Source organism: Aotus nancymaae, unplaced genomic scaffold (assembly GCF_030222135.1).
Source record: "Aotus nancymaae isolate 86718 unplaced genomic scaffold, 86718_ANA_hifiasm-v0.15.2.pri h1tg000010l, whole genome shotgun sequence".
Lineage (NCBI taxonomy): Eukaryota > Metazoa > Chordata > Mammalia > Primates > Aotidae > Aotus > Aotus nancymaae.
Window position 1 is genome coordinate 76,692,947 of NW_026988421.1, and position 23,524 is coordinate 76,716,470.

Genomic DNA, 23,524 nt, shown 5'->3' on the forward strand with positions numbered 1-23,524 from the left:
ATGTCATTCCCCTCAGTGTGCCCAACAACTCACATCTCACAGCTGTAATAGGTCAGAGACAAATTTCACTATGGAGTAAGGAAACAGTCTTCTAAAGGTGCATTGCATGTAGGGAGATACAGACATAACAAGTAATGAATGTCATATTCCCAGGAGCAGAGTCTGAGAGAAGACAGGTTAGTAGTAAATCCTGAAATTACAACATTTCCATGTAATTCATCAGCTTCTGAGAATCTCTCAAGTGACATTTATTGGTAGCAAGCTTTGTAGAACAGAATGATATGCTGGCTAGCCAAGTTGATTGCATTTCCAGGGTGAGTAGATTCCTGAATCCCTATTTAGATATAGGCCTAGAATGAGATTGAGGAGCTAGTGTGAATATTTTCATCTGGCATTTCGTTTCTCTACTAAGTGAATTCCTTTCTCCAAGTCCCAGAACCTTGTACAATGAGGTAATAAAAACCACAATTCTAGAGATCATAATTGGATATTACTTTGATAATAACATTTGAATACTAGTCTTTATTTACAACACTTCATTTATAGGCACTACACTTCCCAGAATGCACCAGCAACATCAATTTCCTTTACCCCACAATTTTGCTTCAATATTTTTTTTAATTTGCATTTTTTACCCGATGTTAAAAATACCTGTCTGGATGAAGGAAAATTAGATCCGTGTTCAGCCTATTTTATGAAGCACCATTTTCTGTAAAAAGGGTTGGATTGTTTCCCAGTTTTCTTGTTGGACTCATGTCTCTGAATCAAGCAACAAATGGTGAAGAAGTCACTCATTTTTTTTTCCCCGTACAGTTTTGAAGTTGGTCTGTTTTTCGTAAAGTTAAAGTGGGGTTTTCCTTTGATAGAAGCCTTGGTAGGATTTTCTCAAATCAGTTTTCTCTATATCAAAATTAGAATCTATTATTCCCAGAGTCTAGCATTGGTCTATGTGACTTTATTTAGATTGCTGTATTTTCATGTTTTCCCCATGCTCTCATCTACATTTTAGTGAGAGATTGAGAGAGGCTGAAGTGGGAGCTGCTGCAAGTCATCATTTTATACCAGAAGTCTTCAAGGCTGTTTATCATTTCTCTTTATTTTAAACTACCTGCTTCAAATGCTTTTTGCTCCTCTCTTTCACCTGCTTTGCTGGAGAGAAAGCATGCCTGACTTTGGCATGGCGGAAATAGCATAATTTTTGCAGTTTATGTGAACTGTGATTATTAGTGATTTAAATGTTTCTATACTTAGGAAGGTAATAAAGATAGAGTGAGAGCCTCTCAAAAACAAGACAAAATGAAGGATTGTCAGGGTCATTCTTCACCAGTAAGGATTATGTAGTGCATTCTCCATCATCTAGGGCTGTTCTGAGAACTGTAATGATACTGAAGAATGACATATGTCTTTATCTGCCCCCCAAATGTCACAAGAGTCCCGTGAAGAGATGGGGTTTGCAAAGCAGGTATCATTCTGGTTTTTCCCCTCAATGCTCAGATGCCCATGTAAGGTTGGGAAAGGCTATCACAGCTGTGGGCAGAAGGTGAAGAGAAGATGGGAAATAGACAGTGAAGATGGGGGAAAGGACGTGGGGTGGTGGAGAGAGGAGTGAGAGCTAGGTGTGGGGAGGAGCTTGTTTCATGGCAAATGGGTGGGAGGACTGGAAGGGACCTCAGGATAGAGAGAGGGATGGTGTGAGAATGGAGGGGGAGCCGGGAGAGAAGGAGACTCATGAACAGAACTGACCACAAGGAAGCTTCATAAATTAAAGACATAATCAATACACAGGCAACATGGGGAGATAAAAAGGGATTCATGGCTTGAAAGATCAAAGGAAAATTTAATTACACTGTGACTGATAAAATATGATGAAAAGTAGCTCTCTGGCTGCTTCCTGACGCTGTTCCTTGTTTGGAAGTTCTGAGGATAAACTAGGCTTCTAGAGGAGGGAGTCAGCCCTTTGCCACTGGAGGCTGTCCAAGCAGAGCCAGGCAGCTATTGGGCCAGGACATCCTAAGAATACTGAATTGATCATTCCTCTGAGGGGCCTTTGCAACATGTTATCTAATAAACTCATGAGACCTTACAGATCAATCCCACACACTGGGGAATTTGTCTTTAGGGACATTTGTTCAAATCTCTGCAGTCTGTCTGGACCAATGTAGAGCTGCTTTAGCTAATTCATGTACTACCTTCTCATTCCAACCTGATATCCATAAAAGATCAGGTTTATTCTGCCTTCATAGGACACCTCTTTCTGTGGCTTGAAAGTATCCCAGTTGAAGACTCCCATCTAGGGTCCAAGGTAAGTTCTCCGCCCCTTAAGCCACTTGCCCTTGTGCAGCAAGAGATGAATAGCGTGAACACCAGATGCTGTCCGCAGTGAGTCCAGACTTACATTATGCCACCATCCACACCTTTACCCCCACCTTGCCCCATCCTACCAATTGGTAAGGTTTACAACACAGCAGGCCACGGAAGAATTTGCACATGATCTAATTCTGCCTCTGCTTTCTAAAACAAAATAAGTCTGGAGAGAAACTCAGAGTCGTATTTCACTGTAGTCTCTTCCTAAATTAATTATAGGTGGCTATAATTCATCATACTTTCAATTAACAATTAATTATGTACAAGAGAGACAAATGTTTTATTGAGATCAAGAAACAACATGTATCATTTGTAGTGTGGGATTTTCTCCTCAAACAGTAGGGAAGGGATTTAGGGGTTACAGATTGTGTGAACCGATTTTACTCTGGAAAATACAAATCTACCTGAACTCACAATCAGAATCACAACCTGGAGTCAGAAAGACTCTGGGTTTGATGCGAGGAGGATTTAGCACTTAGGCATGTTCTGTTCATTATCCAGGAGGAAGGTCCTAGCCAAATGGTGTGTACGGATCCGAGCAGGGACCTCAGGATGCAGAGCCCTCCAACAGCTAACACAGGGTAATGTAAAGGTCCTGATGTCATAAGAAGGAGTCAGTGAAAGGAGGCAGAAGCAAGTGGCTCCCTTGCTGCACACAGATGGTCCGTCTTTGCTAAGAGCACAGTGTGATCACAGAGAGATGCTCAGAATAGTATGAGAAAGTATCCTGTTCCAAGTATGGCCAAGAAATATTGTCTTTCCTTGAGTGGCCTTTGTGAGGAAGATGAGGAGGTGTCTGTCCCCAACATGGGCACAACAGTATGGCAGCGAGGTCTGAGCAGTAAGAATTTCTCTACTGAGAAATAGATGTTAATTGCCTGCCCAAAATTTATTCCCCTTTTTCTCCTTCCCGATAGAGCTCCACATTTCCCAACCTTGTAGGACTGACCCATCCCGGTTTTAAGAGCAGATTCCAGGCACTTTGAGCCAATTAGCATATCTACCTTAGGGGCCCTTTAATGAATTCAGGGAACTTAAAAAGAGTTAAGGAACTTTTGGGAAAGTTGAAACGTAGATTTTCCCTTCCTCTGCTGTACTTAAATAGTGGAGAATATTACTATTGCTACCACATGACTGCTGCTGTTGCTGCTGCTACTGCTATCACTACTGCTATCACCATTATTACTACAAACACTAACACTAACACTTGTAGGGCTCTTACTTTATGATGGATACAGTTCCAAGTGTTTTATGTGTATTTCCTCACTTAACTCACAACAACCCCATGGAATAGAGGACATCATCATCCCCATTGTAAAGAAGAGGGAATGAAATCTAGAGGAGTTTTATGTATTTGATCAAGGCCACATGGCTACCAAGCAGTGGGGCTAGGATGCAAATCTAGATATAACCGTTCTGCTATGGGAAGCTTGTAACTGCTGAAGACATAAAATGAATTAGGAAGCTTCTGAGAGGCTACTGTGAGGACTTGAGGAAGAAATGGGTCCAGAGGAAGCAGAGGTGATACCTTATGATCCAGTACCGAATTCGTCCTGGAGCCAGAAATAGCTAAGTCTGCCCTTTTAAGTTATGTGAATCAATAGATTTCCTCTATTGTTTAAGCCATTTTGAGGTAGGCTTTCTCTCTCTTTCAATTAAAAACAAACAAACAAACAATAAATGTACTATTTGATACCAGGAAATAAAAGCTGAAAGTGACAGACAGTGACACGTAGTTGACTGCACTGATGTGTAGACAAGGAGAATGAGAGAAAATCCTCAATTTCATGTAGTGAGATTAGCACACCTTGTTATGATATCATGCACTAACTTGTTGAATTGACTCAGGTTGTTTTTGACATTCATACCACTCATCTTTTAAGGTTGTAGCATTAGGGGGTCCCAGAAAACATTACGGTGTTGAATTTGGCTACTTCTCAAAACCTTTAATAAGGCTTGTTTCAGTTGTCTAATGATATGTAACAAGCTACTAAGAAACTCAGTGGCTTAAAACACATGTTTATTTTGATTTTTCATGATTCTGTGGTTCTTTGGGCTCACTTTGGTGGTTTTTGCTTGGGGTCTGTCATGTTGCTGGGTTGTGAGAGCTCAGCTGGGTTGTACATACAGACAACTCAGTCACAGGGCTGGAAGCTGATGCTGGTTGTTTTCTGGGAGCTCTGTTAGGCTGTTGACTGGAGTGTCTTCCCATGAAATAACCAAAGCACAACAGCAGCGTTTTAAGAAAGAGTATTCCTAGCATTTCAAGAGGCCCAAGTGTAAACTGGAAGACTGCTTATAACTCAGTGTTGGAGGACCACACAGGACAACAATACCAGGAGGTATGACTTATTGAAAAATCAGTTTGGACACCAGCTTCATGAGAGTGGCTTTGGAGACCTGCTTTTTCTCAGTCCTACAAGAAAAAGAAGTTTACTCTGGATTTGGCCTGAGGAGGAACAGAGAGACCCCAGGCAGGAAGAACTAACAGAGACTATTTCAATATGATGCCTGCAGTACAAATCAACTGGGTGTGAAATAACCCACCACCTTGTAACAATGAAAGAGCTGACCTCAAGTTACAGACAGGCCAGACTTGACATAGGAAAGAGGACAGTATTGGCATGCAGGATGATCCTGATTGCCTCCTCTACATCCACAAAAATACAACTCCATATAGGTCTTTTAAAACTGCCTCCAATTCTGCATTCTCTGCCTGGCACACTGAAGATAACCTGCAACACTGCTTTCTGTCAAGCAGGAAATGTGAGGTGCCTTCCCTTCCTTGGCTTGAGCTTCAAGCTTTGCTGAGGCATAGTGTGAGGTGGAACATGACTATTATGATGGAGAGGGATGGACCAAGAGCCAACATCTAACACCAAGAGCCTAACTGCCCCAGACCCATCTCAGCTGAAGGATATTTGTGAGAGAAAGATGTATTCAAAAATACCTCAGGGTGGAATATTACTAGTGTACAAATAGAAGCATTAAGGACTATGGGAACAGAAGTAAGAAGAGATTAACAATAACAAAGGAAAAAATACTATTACATGTAATAGTAGAAATAATATTACTAGAGCCAGTATTTATTGAGTGCTTATCATGTGTCATGCATTGTGCTAAGCACTTTAAATGCATTCTCTTAATTTTCATGACCAACGTGTGTGATTTAAGTGCTTTTATTTTATTTTATTTTTTGAGACAGAGTCTTGCTCTGTCACCCAGGCTGGAGTGCAGTAGCACCATCTTGACTCACTGCAACCTCTGCCTCTCAGGTTCAAGCGCTTCTTCTGCCTCAGCCTCCTAAGTAGCTGGGATTACAAGTGCCTGCCACCATGCCTGACTAATTTTTGTATTTTTAATAGAGATGGGGTTTCACCATGCTGGCCAGGCTGGTCTCAAACTCTTGACCTCAGATGATCTACCTGCTTCAGCCTCCCAAAGTGCTGGGATTACAGGAATGAGCCATCGTGCCCAGTCTTAAGTGCTTTTATGTTTTCCTTTATGTTTCTTTATGTTTCATATCATCAAGGCAAACATAACAAAAACCAAAACACCTTGAGGTGGAGTGAGTTTCTCAACACAAACAGGAAGGAAATGTCCAAGCAAGAATCCATACCTGCGTACCTTAAACTAAACTCTGCTCCCCGAGTTGTTTCCTCAAGAAGGCAGCATTTGAGCTGCACTAAAGGGAGGAGAGTGTTTGGAAATGTAGATTTAGCACCACAGGGAAATGCAAAAGCTGATGCAAACACCTTGAAAACAGTGAATACAGAATGAGTTCCACTGTTGCCCTCCCAGGAATCATAATGACCCCTAAAGCTACAAGAAAGGAACAGTTTTTGTGCTAGCCTAGGAATAGAAAGATAAATCAATGGAATGGGAGTCCAGAGACTCCTAGATACATGAGATGTCAGCAAAGCTGTCCTTACAGGGTTAAGAATAATTCGGAATAGAAATATAATTAAGCATTCATCAGGCTACACTTTGGCCCACTTCCTTTAAACAGAAAGTCCCTTAGGACCAGATACTGACCATTTGCATTACTGTTGTTCCAGTAGATAGATTTCTGTTGTTATAATTGTAAGGCTTTTCTTTAAGAATTAATTTGCATTCCTATTGTTTGTATAGATAAGATCTCTGACATTAGAATCATAAAGCTTTCATTAAGAATTGCTTAAGATGTTTCTCAGATCCTGAAGTCCAGTGGAACAGCTGACACCAACCAGTTTGAAGACCCCCATAGAGAAACTGAATCAGCATGAGAATATTTTTTCATCTCTCCGTCTCATGACACTACCCTGACCTCTTTGACCAACAAATGATCCCCACATTTGGGCCCACTTTAAACCCCTGAAAAATTCTAGCCCCAAACTCCTTAAGGAGATGAAGTTGAAGTTTCCTCCAGTCTCTTCATTCAGTGGCGCTACAATGAAACCTCCTTCTCTGTTGCAACCCAGTGTCTCAGTGTATTGACTTGCTGTGTGCATTGGTCAATAAAGTATGTACCCTTTTGGGATTGGCTTTTTTTTTTTCACTTAGCATAAATCTCTGGAGATTCGTCCAGGTTCTTGTGTACATCAATGGTGCGTTCCTTTAACAATTCACCCTCTGAAGAAATCAATTGCTTCCAGGTTTTGGCTATTATGCATAAAGCTTCCATAAACATTCATGTTCAGGATTTTGTGTGATTGTAGGTTTTCATTCCACCAGAAAAAAAATGCCCAAAAGTGTTATTGCTGAGTTGTTTAGTAGTCACATCTTTAGTTTTTTGTTTTTGTTTTTATAATTGCCAAACCTTATTCCAGAGTGGGTATACCATTTACATTCCCATCACAAGAGGTCCAGTTTCTCTGCATCCTTGCCGGTAGTTGGTGTTGTTACTGTTCTTCTTTTTTTTTTTGAGATGGAGTTTCACTCTTGTTGCCCAGGCTGGAGTACAGTGGCGTGATCTTGCCTCACTGCAACCGCTGCCTCCCGGGTTCAAGAGATTCTTCTGCCTCAGCCTCCCGAGTAGCTAGTTTTACAGGCATACACCATCATGTCTGGCTACTTTTGTATTTTTAGTTGAGATAGGATTTTTCCATGTTGGTCAGGGTGGTCTCGAACTCCCGATCTCAGGTGATCCACTGGCCCTGGCCTCCCAAAATTCTGGGATTACAGGTGTGAGCCACTGTGCCTGGCATCACTGTTCTTTATTTTAGCCATTATGGTATGCAATGATGTTTTGTAGTGATTTTAATTTTCATTTCTCTAATGGCTAATTATGTTGGACATCTTTTCATGTGCTATCTGACTTGTGAATTGTATTAACATTTTTTAGCATTCCATTTTTATTTATTGTGATTTTGAGTAAACATATTGAATAGCTTTTTTAGTGACTACTCTCCATATTACCTTATGTACTTAACATCACAGTCTGCTTGTTTCATCTTTTCCACAATGTGATCTAGAAATTTTACCTACCTTTATGTCTTTTTATTTGCCTCTGTTTAGAATATAATTGTCTTAAATATGTCATGTTTGTATATTTAGAACCACATTAGAGAGTGTAATAATTTTTGCTTCCACTGTCAAGCATAATTTAGAAAATTCAAGGGGGAAGGAAAGTTTATTTATCCACATCTTTCTTTTATCACTTCTCCTGCTTAAAGAACTTTGTTTAGTCATTCTTTTGGGTAGGTCGGCTGGTAACAAATTCTCTTAGTTTTCCTTCATATGAGAATGTTCTTATTTCCCCTTCATTTCAGTAGGATATTTTCAATGTTTGCAGGAATCTGGGTTAATTGTTGTTTTTTTTTTTTTTTTTTCTGCACTTGAAAAATGTTCTGCCACTTCTTTCTGACCTGCATGTTTTCTGATGATAAATCCATTGTGCTCAAATTATTTTCCCCTTATAGATGAGATATTTGATCTCCTGCTGTTTTAAAGATTTTTTCCCCCTTGTCTTTAGTTTTAAACTATTTGGTATAATTTATCTTGGTGTGGATTTTTTGTTCATCCTATTTGCTCAGCTACTTAAATCTGTAAATTTATGTCTTTTGTCAAATTTAAGAATTTTTCAGCCATTATATTTTCAAGTTCTTTTTCAGCCCTGCCCTCTTTCTCTCTTCTGGAACTATTATCATGTGAAAGTTAGATCTTTTGTTATAGTCCCATGGGTCTCTTAGGTGATGTTTCCCCCATCCCACTCACTTTTTTCCCTATAGTTCAGATTGGGTAATTTCTAGTGTTTTATACATTTCATTCATTCCTTCATCTGTCCCTTCCATTCTGCTCTTCAGACCATCCATTAAGTTTTTTATTTTAGTTATTATATTTTTCTGTTCTAAAATTTCTACTTGACGATTCTTTATATATCTTCTCTGTACTTGCTGACACTCTCTGGCTTTTTGTTTTTTCAAGTTTTTTTCATAATTGCCACTGAAACACTTTTATGATGGCTATTTTACACCCTTTGTCAGGTAATTCTAATATCTCTGCCATCTTAGTGTTGGCATCTGTTGATTGCCTGTTTCTATTCAAGTGGAATTTTTCTGGCTCTTGGTAATTTTTTATTAGGAACTGGATATTTGGAGTATTAGGTTATAAGATGCTAGGTCTTGTCTAAACCTTCTGTTTTTAGTTGGCTTTGTCTGACACTACTCTGGCAAGGGAAGGGGGTGCATGGCGTAGCTGCTACTAAGTTGGGGTGGAAGTCCAGGTTCCTGAGTTCCCACTCAGACTCTGTAACCCCCAGAGTGTGTGTGTGTGTGTGGTGGAGGACTCTCTGATCCTGCTGCATGAGGCAGGGGTTCTAGAATGGCTTCTCCCTGGGCCTTGGGTCACAGCACCTTTATCGGGAGGAATAAGAGTGCCTCCTTAATCCCCCCGCATGGCCTCAACTGACAGCATAAGAGGGTGGCCTCAATGATACTTAGGAGTGGTAACGGTCTTGACTCTCCCCTAGGCTTCCAGTAGAAAGTGGGAGGAACACTTCTTTACTGCCAGTTGGCAATAGAAGTCCAGGCTATCCACATGTGCACCATAGTGGGTTGGGGTTTGGGATGATCATTACTGACCAGCAGAGGTGAGTGTCATGGCTCCCTGCTCAGCCTTTTCTGATAATCATGAAGGTGAGTGTGGCAGGGATGGTGTTGGGGGCACCTCTGCTCAGCCTGGTAGTGTGGAAGTCAAGCCTCCCTACTTGACCATTCCTGGAAAGGGTTAGGATGAGGCTACAGCTTTTTCTGTGGTGTTTTTGTGGGACTAGAACAATTATTTTCTACTACTTTTCTGTTTTGCTAGTCTTCGTCTTTGCTGGTCTTTCGAATAAAGAATACAAACTTTTGTGGGGGCTTTTCTTATCTGTGCTTATGGGCATTTCTGGGTTGCTGGCTTCTTCAGCTCCAATTCTGCAGTATAGAAAGCAAAAAGAAAATCCAGGGAATTTGCCACTATGTTATGCTTTGGGTCCTGAGACTTTTAGCCCATCTGCCTTCTTTTCTCCAATTTTCAGAATCTCCTTATGTTTGTTTCATATATAATGTATAGGAGTTTTAGCTGTGCTTGGTGAGGAGATTAGGGAAGCTTATGAGAGTATCATCCTACTTCGTGCACAGTGACTTCATAATGTGTTTTCAGCATCTGCTAAGCAAGTTCTCTCCCATTCAGCTTCTTTATGCAATTCTTTTTTTTTTTGAGATGGAGTTTCGCTCTTATTACCCAGGCTGGATTGCAATGGCGCGATCTCAGCTCACCGCAACCTTGGCCTCCTGGGTTCAAGCAATTCTCCTGCCTCAGCTTCCCGAGTAACTGGGACTACAGGCGTGCGCCACCATGCCCAGTTAATTTTTGTATTTTTAGTAGAGACAGGGTTTCACCATGTTGATCAGGATGGTCTCGATCTCTTGACCTCGTGATCCACCCGCCTCGGCCTCCCAATTCTTTATACAATTCTTGAACACTATCAGACTATTTTACACTTTCTGAAAGATCATTTTATCTTGTTTCAAAAGAATAACCACAAAATTGGAATTTTAATTGGAATTGAGTTAAATATATGTCTAAATTTTATATTAATTAGAGGAGAAATATTTTTATGATAATCTTATATCCAAATACATGCAATGTTCCATTTCTTATAATTTTATGTTCTTTAAAGTCTAATAGTTTTCTTATAATAGGGTAAATGCTTTTTATGTTTCAACGTATTCCTAAGAAATGTATATCATTTAGTTGTTACCATGAGTTGATTATTTTTCTTCATTTATGTCTATCAAAGATGTTATCCATTTTGTGCGTCTACCTTGTACCCAGTCACTTTGGCAAATACCATTACTAATTTCGTGAGTTTTTTATGGAATCTTTCATAGCTTTTAGGCAATCATATTATCAATAAAAGTATTTGTAATCATTTGCTTTTCATCTCCATAGCAATGTTAATTACTTTATTCATTTAATGGTCAAACAACAAAAACGAAAAAAAAAATACCTTTCTATGTGGAAATGGCTTAATAAATGTCAACTTGTCCACAACATTCAATAATAACTGCCTGTGGAAATAAGTTAACTTGGATAGATTTCAACAATGAGAAAGCAAAATGCTGTAATATGATTCTTTTTTTTTTCTAAAATAACAAAAGTATCAGTATGCAGCTATATATACAATATGATTATATAGGTAGAGGCAAATCTGTGAAAAGATGTCAATCGAGTTATATTGACAGGGGTAGATGAGCAAAACAAACAAAAAAGACTGCATTACATTATGATGTTAGTCACCATAGAAACAGCACAAATGATAAAATTCCAATCATGTTAAATTGCACAGAGATCTGTAAAAAGACACATGGAGTGATGGCCAAAGCCATGTTCTGGTGCCCATGGTCTCAGGTGGAATTTCAGGGCAATTTAGTTTTTGTTTTATTTTTTATGAATTATTCAAAATATTTACTATAAGGAAATATATAATCATAAAAACACAAGATATAGCTGTTTTTTGTATTTTTTTTTTTAAAGCACAATGCCATTAAGGCAATTCCAGCTTAAGAATTAACTAGAGACTTTTGCCAATCCGTGGCATATTAGTTAAAATTTTTTCATGAAACACTCGAGAAAATGGAAGAGAAATAATAAGAACCAAATAATCAATTTGAATAACCTGAATTGAAGAGAAAACTCTGCAATAGCCTTTTGGAAGTATAAAGGTCTCAGCAGTCCCAGTAGTCTAGAAAGTGGGAATTAATGCTCAATTTCTTGGTACTTTAGGGTGAATATACTCAGATTGTTTTCCTCCTGGGGGTCACTGGGAGCAAGAACTAAAGTCTTAAGTGATAGAATACAACTGTCCAAACTTACGTTACAAGCAAGGCACTTGTTCAGCGTAGGCTGGAGTTGACTGGTTTAGTCTTGCCAAGATTATATGCAAGGGGAAAAGGGAATACTTTCCTAAAGAAGGACTGGGGTGCATGCACCAAAAGAAGGGAATAACCGGTCTGGGAAGAATAAAAAACTACCAGATGTCCATGCATGGGCTTGTAAAGGCTGAGGGTCTGCCAGAGCCTATATCCTCTCGTGGGATGGTCACTGCCCAGTCTTGAGTCCATCTGCCTTCCCACAGACCCTGGGGATTCAGCTTGCAGTTTCCTCCACTACGTACATTCACAGGACTCCTCTCTTCCTTCAGGTCTCACAGTCTCTGCCATCATTTTCCCTTCAAGTCTGCCTTGCCTGTTGGAATTAAAGCTCACTTCTTCAAATGGACACGACGTTATACAATAAATCAAAACGGAATAAAAAGATGAAGATGCACTATAAACTGTCTCAGTCGAAGGGATAAACAATCCGAGGAAAGTCAGGTTAAAAGAAATAACTACCATGAAGAATTAAACATTGATTGGACCACCATGTTACCCCAGAAAAGACAGCAGAATATGATTGGTGGAAGAAGATATCCCTAACTGGTCCATGCTGGGAGCAGGCAGTTAGGTATCTACTGCGATGAGTACCACCCATTCACAAAAAGTTGAGTAGATTTTAAATGAGGAGCATTTCCTTTTTCACATGAAAAAACGCACCATTAGGGACCTTGTTCAGAAACTTTGGTGGGCATTCAGCTTCAAGGAACCTTTCTTTGTGTGGATCCTGTTTAGCAACATTAGTGGCTGAGAGCAATAATCGTTTATTGTTTCTCTCTGGTTGGGGCTGCTGGGGTGAATTTCCATCTTGGTTCAGGTCTTCAGGTTGCCTGTGACATTCATATTCTGGGCTCAGGCAGAAGAGGCATCAGCTAATGAAGGAAATTTTTCTCATGGAAATGGCACAAGTGGGAGAGGAAAAGACCACTAGTGCCAGCACATCCCAAGCTTATGTTTGTATTGCATCTGCCAACATTTTATTGGCCAAAGCAAATCATGTGCTGTGTCTGATATCTAGGGGCTGGAACTTCTACTCCATGGAGGTTGTGGTTGGGGAGAGGCAGTGAGTGATTTTGAACATGTATACCATCTCCATTCCCACAAGATCCTGCTTGAGTGGGTCAGGGATAATCAGAGAGCCTGGAGCTGGGTAGATGTGTCCCCGAGTGGACTAACAAAGAACTGACCAAAAAAAAAAAAAAAAAATGTTGAAGGAGAAGAGGAATGGAAAAGAGAGAAGGAAAGAATCTGAAACTCTGTTAACTATTAACTATCATTGTTTCAGTATGACAATATAATATGCGATTAGGATTTTCTATATTATTTTCAGCATCTGCCATGGATATCTAATGTTTTTTAAATCAGAAATAATACAAAAAAGAAAGAAAGAGAGAGAAAAAGAAGAAAGAAAAGAAAGGAAGGAAAGAAAGAAGGAAGGAAAGAAGGAAGAAAGGAAAGAAAGAAGGCAGGGAGGAAAGGAGGGAGTTTTCCAAGGAGTTTTTTTCTTTTTTTTTCAGATGTTATTTTTATTTTTTAATTTATTTATTATACTTTAAGTTCTGGGATACACGTGCAGAACGTTCAGGTTTCTTACATAGTATACACATGCCATGGTGTTTTTCTTCTCAGCCAATGGAAGCAAGAACAACCTAGCATTGATGGCAGGGATGGGAGAACATTGAGTTTTTTAAATCTTTACAGCTTTTAAAAGGAAAGTGAATTCTACAAAATGCCCATTTTTCTATGCTAGTTAAATTCTGTACCCAGGGCAGAAGCTAAAGATCACATTTTTATAAGGCATTTTTTAAGAGATAGAAAATCTTCTAAGGAATTAATGTCCACTCTCAATTCTGTTAAGAGGACGATGATTTATTGGGTCAAGTATGCTGACTTTCTTCTCTTCTTCTTCTTCTCTCGTTTCTTCATCTGAAAAACTAAGATGCTGAATGCAATGATTGCTAAAATCCCTTGAAGATCTAACTTTCAGTAATTCTAATATTTTTCCTTCAGCTCAGTTATCTCCAGGTCTACTATTTGAAAACACGCTCCAAAGCGAGAGGTCTAATTATTTACCCTGCTTCATGCTGACATTTTCATAGTAGCTACCAGAAAAGCAAATGTGAGCAGTTCTTTTATTATTGTTTTTCAGATACACAAATATTAATAGGTGTTATATAAATTTAAAAATATAAATAAAATAAAAATCACCAAATCTCAACAATATTAACCTTTCACAGTATGCTTTTAGTATTTTTTCAGTGCATGAATATCATAACTTATTTTAAACAATTATTGATTTCATTTTTTTAACTTTATGTATTGTGACATTTCCTCATGCAATGCAATTAAATTATCTTCTAAGCAATTACCTTGAAGGTTTAGGTAAGATTTAATAACTTCAAACTTTTTCTTTATAAGATGGATTATTGATAACCTGTTTTTTGACCTTTATATTCTTTTAGAATAGAGTAGGGATGAAATCCATTGGTTTTGAGTTTTGATAGCCTGATTTTGAAAGACTGGGTCTATTATTTATAGACTGTGTGACCCTGAACAAGGGGCTTCTCTAAGCTCTAATTTCCTGGTTCGCAAAATGGAAATACAGCACAGCACCAATATACATTATCTACATACGGTTTATGTGCATATGTAACTATATTCTGTCAATATAAGTTTCTTGTGACGATTCAATAAAAAATGGTTGTGTGGCAGGGCAGTACTGAAGTTGTCCCTTGTACGCCTTCCCTCCATCCTGCTTTCTTTCTGTTCTCACTGAGTTTCTTCATTTTCATTCGATAATGGTCCCTCCTACTTCAGAGTGATTGACATCTTACTCTCTCGAACCGGAAAACAAAGACTGAAAATACTTGACAATTAAATTCCAGTATTACTGACCTAAGCAGACAGAAGATAAATCTGTATATATATGTATATTTATGAAGTTATTGTCACTGTTCCCAAACTGAGAAATCATGAGCTGAAAAGGAAAAGGAAGTGGGGGTATCATGGGTCTCCTTGCTCTCTGGCACCAGACACTTCTGTGAAGTTGAGTCAGGGGCCATGGGCCCTTTGAATTTCTGTATGTGAGAATAAGCAATAGGTGATGTGAAGCAAAGCACCCACAGGCCATTCTTCTGGAAGTGACTCTTTGTGTCCCAAACTGCTTAGCCTCCATCTGATCATCTGGTTTGATTAACAACTGTAGGGCATTCTGGGAACACACATGATCCCTCGACCTTAATCCCTTGGGGTCTGCAGTTAAGAGAAGGCTCTCATGTCTGAAGGAGTTGGAGTAAATGGAAACAGAAAGGACATACACTCACAACTAAAAAGTGCCTAGCACAGTGCCTTATGGTGTAGGAACTCACTGGACTTGTGCTGTTATCGGCATTTCCAGTTGTTTCCTCAATAAATAACGAACATCCTTGTATGTGCTTTCCTTTTGCTAGAGATTTCATTTTTATATATTAATTTAATTTTAAATTGACAACAATTATACATATTTATGGTGTACAACATGATGTGCTGATATGTGCATATATTTTGAAATGGATAATTAAGCTAATTAATATATCCGTTACCTCACATACTTCTTATTACTTTTATTGTGGTGAGAATGTTTAAAGTCTATTCTCTTAGCAATTTTCAAGTCTTATTATTTCCTTAAGACAGTATCTTAGAAGCGCAATTGTCTTTTTAAGTATGACCAGTTTTTAAGTCTTTTAATAAATATGGAGCATCTTGCCCTCAGAATGATGTAACCAATTAACACTCTGAGAGGGTTTGCTTTGCTATATTTTCACCAAAATTAGTTAATATGAAATACATAGCTTTGTTTTTATAATTCTAAAAGTAATATTATGAACACGTTTATTGTGAAAGCACCCAAACTTTGTTTTTAAAACACAAGTACATTTTTCAATAAAATGAGTTCTGAATCATTATTTTTAATGCAAGCTAGTATCCCATGGACTGATAGCATTTTATTTAGCCAGTCTTTTATTAATAGGCATTTAGATTGGACATATTATTTTGCTACTTGCTAAATTTTATGATTTGTCTTGAATGTATATTTTTGTGAATTTGTCCGATTATGCCCTTATTGTAAATTTTAGAAGTTAATTTACTAAGTTAAAGCATAATCAGTGATATAAGTTTAATTTGTTAGTTACTCATTAGCAAATTACTCCTTTGAAAGGTTATACTAACTTACACTTGCTTCAGCAGTGGCCAGTTTGCACGTCTTTTATAACACTTATTACTGTTATTTTCAGCCTTTATTAATTTTTAGGAACAAAAGGTATAATGCTCTTTTACTTAATTATATTTCTTAATTTATTAGTCTGAATATTTTTGCTATGTTTAAAAGCCATTTGCATTTTACCTTTTGGGGAATCTCTATAGTCTTTTTTCTAATGAAGTTCTTTTTTGTTTTCTATATATACTATTAATTTCATCTTAATAATACTATTAATAATTATTACATATTATACATAATATTCTATATTAATGTATTTCTATTTATTAGGAAGACTATTTTTCATATGTATTTAGAATATTTTCCTAGTTATTTGTTTGACCTATAGCTGTCTTTTTAATGCTAAGATTAGAATGACCTGTTATTCCTAGATTACAAACATATTTTTCTAAGAATTTTTTCAGTTATTTAAATTTTTTAAAAATTTGACTCTTGAACTTCTCTAGAAGTATTTAGATGTAAGCTATAAGATTAGAATCTAATTTTATTTTGTCCAAATTTAACCAGTTTTCCCAGCATTATTTGGTAAATAATGCATTGTTTTATGCATTTAAAACTCAACTTTAACATATGCTGGATTCCATTTTATTTGTCTATTTCAGATTTCTCCGTTCTCTCTCATTGTCCTGTGAGTGTGTGCACCATCAGGTGGGTTAAATCAAAGTGTCTTTAAAACATGTGCTCCTTCATTACTCTTTGTGAACATTTCTTCTGTTTTCGTAGAAAAATATTTGAAAGTACAAATCATTTTTTGGTCAAATTAAGAACTACTCTCATTATAATTTTGATGAAAATTAGGAGAAAACGACATCTTCATAATAAAGAGTCCTTCTATTCAAGAATATACCTGGCCTCATAATTACATCATTTACTCAAGTTTTATAGTTTCCATCAGGTAAGTTTTTTTAAATTATATCTTTTTATGTCACATTGTTTGTTCTATATTAGCTTAGAAATTTTCTCTTAATAATTCAAATTTATGATTATTGGCATTATAGTTCTTTCTTTTGTAATAGTTACCCTTTTTGGCCTTATTACTGAACATCTTTAATCATTATAATATATTTCTGTCTGATATTTTTCAGTTACTTCCAGTCAGGCAGTCATATTTGTAAGCCATGATAACTTTGGCCCTTCTGTTTAGTTATTATACTTTTCTTCTCTGTAATATTAACTAGAAGTTCTAGAATATACAAAATAAATAGCAGTATGTTAATATATTATTTATAATGTGTAATAATTATTAATAATATTATTAAGATAATAGTATATATAGCAAACAAAAAGACCTTCATTAGAAAAAAAGAATATAGGGATTCCCCAAAAGGTAAATACAAATGGCTTTTAAACATAAGCAAAAATATTCAAACAGTAATAAATTAAGAAATATAATTTAGAAAAAGAACATTATACCTTTTGTTCCTAAAAATTAATGAAGGTTGAAAATAACAGTAAATAGTGTTATCGATGGCGTGCAAAATTGGCCACCACTGAAGCAAGTGGAAGTTAGTATAACCTTTCAAAGGAGTAATTTACTAATGAGTAATTAACAAATTACTACAAGTACTAGAACATACAAAATAATTACAGTGAGCTAAGCTTCCTTTTTTCTTCCTGACTATAATAGAAATGCTTCAAGACATGGCCAGTATTTTCTACTGACCTCTGACAGGTATTTTTTATCACACCAAGTAAGTAGCTTTCAGTTCTGAGTTTTCCTAGAATTTCTTTCCCCTTGGTGAGGACCAAATGTTAAAATTTACAAAATCCTTTCTCAGCATCTATTGAGATGTTCATGCATTTTTTTCCTCCTTTCAACTATAATGTGATGAATTAAAAATATTTCAATGTTAAATTCTCCTTGCACTTCTAGAATAAACCCTATACAACATCCTGACTGTTTTATAACATGCTCCAAGATTTAGGTCTGTAAAATTTGGTTTTCGATGTTACAGCAATTTCACCATCCTTCTCTTCCTCATCATCACACATAAGCAAGTTTTATCAGACATAAGCTGAATGCATGCAATATTTTGGAATTTATTTACATCATTTTCTAATCTTCACAATTATTCTTAAGAAAACTATCACTATCCTACTCTAGAAAAAATTTAGTATGGTTAAGTGGTCAAGTCACAAAATATTTTTGTGTAATAGAGTAAGAATTTGAATATAGTTCTATTTAACTTCTAAGCCTACAATTTTAATCATTTCATGTCTCCTTTATATTTGGTGAAAAGATTAATCTGTAGATTATTTTATAGTGCGCTATTTGTCAAATTTTATTATCAGGGTTATACTAATCTACTAAAACAAATTGAAATGCTTCCTATCTTTTCCAATGTTATTAAATATTTGAAATAGCATCGAATTAGAAATTTTCTCCACATCATATAATATCCTTTTCATAGGTAAATGATAATATACCTGTTTTATTATTCAAAAATGTATATTTTTGTTTGAATTTGTTTTCTCTTTTAAATTTGATTTTACACATTTTATTGGTATTTTGGGAGAAAAACCCCTCACTTTACTATCTATTAAAGTATTTTCCTCAATTGGTTTCAGCTTGAGAATTTCTTTAACTTCTTGGATTAAATACTCATTTTGTTTATTCTCTAAAATGATGATCAAGACTGTAAACAAAGTTCCCCCTTCTGGCTCACTCCCACATCCAATGTCCTGCTAAAATCACCTTACCCAAGGGATAACTGGTACAGTCAGTAGACACATAAAGCTTGACACCTACACACTGGAAATATCCTTGTCTGAAGATCACAAGGAGCAGCCTCAGCCTGACTGTGATGCCCATATAGCATGGGGAAAAATTCTTTCTTGTTGTAAGCATCAAAATGTTGGTTTTAAAAAAATTTTTAATTTTTGGGGGTACATAGAAGATACATATATATTTATGGGGTATATGAGACATTTTAACACAGTCATACAATGTGTAATAATAACATCAGGGTAAATGGAGTATCTATCACCTCAAACTGAATCCTTTGTGTTACAAACAATCCAATTATACTCAGTTATTTTAAAATTTACAATTAAATTATTACTGACTGTAGTCACCCTGTTGTGCTATTAAATACTAGGTTTTTTCAAATTTTATTTATATTTCAATGGTTCTTTGGGTCGGTGCTTTTTAGTTACATGAATAAGTTCTTCAGTGGTGATTTCTGAGATTTTAGTGCACCCATCACCCGAGCAGTGTACACTGTACCCAGTGTATAGTCTGTTATCCCTCACCCCCTTCCAGTCTTCCCCGATTCCCTAAAGTCCATTATATCATTATTATGGCTTTGCATCCTCATAGCTTAGTTCCCACTTATAAGTGAGAACATATGATATTTGGTTTTCCATTCCTGAATTATTATACTTCGCTTAGAATAATGGCCTCCAGCTCCATCCAAGTTGCTGCAAAAGACATTAAAAATTTTTATGGCTGAGTAGTAATTCTGTGGGTGTGTGTGTGTGTGTGTGTGTGTGTGTGTGTGTGTATGCATTTTCTTTATCCACTCACTGGTTGAAGCGCACTGAGGTTGGTTCGATATCTTTGTAATTGTGAATTGTGCTCCTATAAACATGTGTGTGCATGAATCTTTTTCATATAATGACTTAACTTTCCTTTGGGTAGATACCTAGTAGTGGAGTGAGATTGCTGGGTCAAGTGGTAGTTCTACATTTAGTTCTTTAAGACGTCTCCACACTGAATCCAACAGCATATCAAAAAGATAATACGTCATGATCGAGTGGGTTTCAAAGAGATTCAGGGATGGTTTTACATATGCAAGTCAACAAATGTTATACATCACATAAACAGAATTAAAAACAAAAACCACATGATCATCTCAATAAACACAGAAAAAGTATTTGATAAAATTCAGCATTTCTTTATGATAAAAACCCTCAACAAAACAGAAATAGAAGAGACCTCAAAGTAATAAAAGCCATCTATGAGAAACACGCAGCCAGCATCATACTGAATGGGGAAATGTTGAAAGCGTTCCGCCTGAGAACTGGAACAAGACAAAGATGCCCACTTTTGTCACTTCTATTCAACATAGTACTAGAAGTCCTGGCCAGAGCAATTAGGCAAGAGAAAGAAATAAAGGGCATACAAATTGGACAAAAGTAAGTCAAACTCTCACTGTTCACTGATATGATTTTATACCAGAAAACTCTAAAGACCCATCCAAGAAGCTCCTAGATCTGATAAACAAATTCAGTGAAGTCTCAGGATACCAAAGCAATGTACACAAATCAGCAGCACTGCTATACACCAACAATGACCAGGCTGAGAATCAAATCAAGAACTCAGTGCCTTTTACAACAGCTGCAAAAAACAATAAAATCCTTTTTTTTTTTTTTTTTTTTTTTTGAGACAGAGTTTCGCTCTTGTTAGTCAGGCTGGAGTGCAATGGCGCGATCTCGGCTCACCGCAACCTCCGCCTCCTGGGTTCAGGCAATTCTCCTGCCTCAGCCTCCTGAGTAGCCGGGATTACAGGCATGCACCACCATGCCCAGCTAATTTTTTTGTATTTTTAGTAGAGACAGGGTTTCACCATGTTGACCAGGATGGTCTCGATCTCTTGACCTCGTGATCCACCCGCCTCGGCCTCCCAAAGTGCTGGGATTACAGGTGTCAGCCACCGCGCCCAGCTTAAAATTCTTAAGAATACACTTGACCAAGGAAGTGAAAGATCTCTATAAGGAAAACTAAAAAACACTGCTTAGAGAAATCATAGGTTACACAAACAAATGGAACCACATCCCATGCTCATGGATGGTAGAATCAATATTGTGAACATGACCATACTGCCTAAAGTACTCTACAGATTCAGTGTAATTCCCACCAAAATACCATCATCTTTCTTCACAAAGCTAGAAAAGACAATCCTAAAATTCATATAAAACCAACAAAGATTCTGCATAGCCAAAGCAATACTAATCAAACAAAATAAATCTGGAGGCATCACATTACCCAACTTATATGACAAGGCTATAGTTACCAAAACACCATGACACTGGTATAAAAATAGGCACATAGACCAATGGAACAGAATAGCAAATCCAGAAATAAAGCCTAATATTTACAGCCAACTGATCTTCAGCAAAGCAAACAAAAACATAAACTGGGGAAAGGACCTATTCAATAAACAGTGCTGGAAAAACTGGCAAGTCACATGTAGAGGAATAAAACTGGATTTTTACCTTTCACCTTATACAAAATCAGTTTAAGATGGATCAAAGAGTTAAATCTAAGACCATAAAAACCATAAACATTCTACAAGAGAATATCAGAAAAACTCTTGTAGACATTGGCTTAGGCAAAGAATTCTTGACTAAGAACCTGAAAGCAAATGCAACAAAAGCAAAAATAAAACGATGAGACTTAATTAAACGAAAAAGTTTTTAGGATATTTTTATTGCAATACAAGTAGCCTAAACTGACTAATTCAGCAACCTTGAATAATTATCCTTGAAGTCAGAGTGAAAGAGAGAAAGGTATAAATTTAAAGAAAAGAATAAAATAGATGTGAGCTAGATATATGAATCGAAAACACAGGCAAAAGGAGTTCAGAAGTATATGTTAATTGGACTGGAAATACATGAAGAGTTCAGATTAATCAGGGGATAATTTCATTCTTTATAATATACATGTTTCCTGTGAGGAATGTGTCACCATTTTTCTGTCCTTTCACTTTACTTCAATGCAGTTTTGCAAATTTCTTCCTACAGTTCCTGAATACTTGTGCATTATTTAAATGAAAAGGGATGTTAATTTTAAACATTTATATTTTTAAATTTTACCAAAGTCAATTTTCAAATTGGTAAATTCAGATTTTTTTTTTCTGGACTGTCCTCCAACCTTCTATTTGCAGATTCTCAAGCTTTTTTGTACGACATTATAATCAATTGACAAATGTGTTAAAATTAGAGATTCCTGGGTCCCACCCTCTTTAATTGACTTGTATGTAACCTAGAAATCTATAGTTTTAATAACATTTCAGAAAAATTCTAATTTAAGGTAATTTTCAACAATTTGAATCATTTTTCTTTTAAGTGGTTTCCAAAGGTTTCATTTAGTTTCTTTTTCTTTCTTTCAGATGGGGAGAACATCTCAAAATTGGGATCAGAATTTTCCTCTATTTCTTAGTCAAATCTTCACCCTTCAAAAAGGCAATGAGCTTTTAAACTGAAAATTAAGCTTTGTAAGGGCAGAAACTTGTTTTTTTTTTTTTTTTTTTTTTGAGACAAAAATCTTACTCTGTTGCCAGGCTGGAGTGTACAGTGGTGTGATCTCAGCTCACTGCAACTCCGCCTCCCAGGTTCAAGTGATTCTCCTGCCTCAGCCACCTGAGTAGCTGGGATTACATGCATGCTCCACCACGCCTGGTTGATTTAATTTTCATATTTTTAGTCCAGATGAGATTTTGCCATGTTGCCCAGCCTGGTCTCAAACTTTTGAGCTCAATCGATCCACCTGCCTTAGCCTCCCAAAATGCTGGGATTACAGGTATAAGCCACTATGCCCAGCCAAGGAACTTGTATTTCTTGTTTACCTCTCTGGTCCTCAGTGTTTAAAATGATTCTTGTTGAATGAATCAATTCTTGTTGAATGAATACATATATGCCTTTATATAGGAAAATTATAATTTTCAAAATAATTTTGAAATGTGGCTTGAGATAATCCATCACCTTTCTCTCTTAATGGCTCCCTGCTCTTGGATATTCAGAAAACCAAAGCCCCCTGCTGTGGACCGAATGTGTCCCCCAAAATTCATATGATAAGACTTAATCACCATTGTGATAGCATTAAGACGTGAAGAGTTAGATCCTTTTGTAGTTCATGAGCATGATGATTGGGTGTTCACATGCTTGAGTGAGATGTGCCACCCTTTGAACCTTGTTATGACGTAGGCACTTTACCCGTCTGACCTGAAGAATTTTTTTAAAGAAAAAAAAAGAAGACATGAAGACTTCAGGAGATGATTAAATCACTAGGGCAGAGCTCTCATGGGTGGAATTAGGGCTTTTACGAAAGAGCTTGAGAGAGCCAATTCCCCTCTTTCTGTCCCTTCTGCCACGTGAGACACAGTACTTGTCCTCTCAGGAGGATGCAGCAGCTAGAAGTCATCCTGCAAGCAGAGAGCAGCCGTCACCAGACACTGAGCCTGCCACACCTTGACCTGGGCTTCCCAGCCTCTGGGTACTCTGAGTAACAAATTTCTGTTTTTTAATAAATTACCCAGTCTCAGTATTTTGTTATACCAACACAAACAGACAGTGACACCCCCTCATTTTCTGAATGAAAAGGTGTTAAATGCAAATGACCATTTCAGAGTCTTGATCTCCATAAAAATATGCACAGGTTTTTTTTGTTGTTGTCTGCTTGTTTTTTACTCCCTGCTTCTCAGTAAGAAAAAGGGAAAACTCATATAATTAATTAGGATTGAAAAAATTGTTCTTTTATTTTTCTGTGGGCATGTTGTGATAA

At 36.9% G+C, this 23,524-nt stretch overlaps 1 non-coding gene across 1 annotated transcript; it reads left to right on the top strand.

Annotated features, from left to right (window-relative positions):
- The first annotated feature begins 22,861 nt into the window (after window positions 1-22,861).
- On the top strand, window positions 22,862-22,966 carry LOC135274089 (small nucleolar RNA U13). Its single transcript, XR_010341900.1, has one exon. It is a non-coding gene; the product is annotated as a small nucleolar RNA U13 (small nucleolar RNA).
- The last annotated feature ends 558 nt before the right edge of the window (window positions 22,967-23,524 follow it).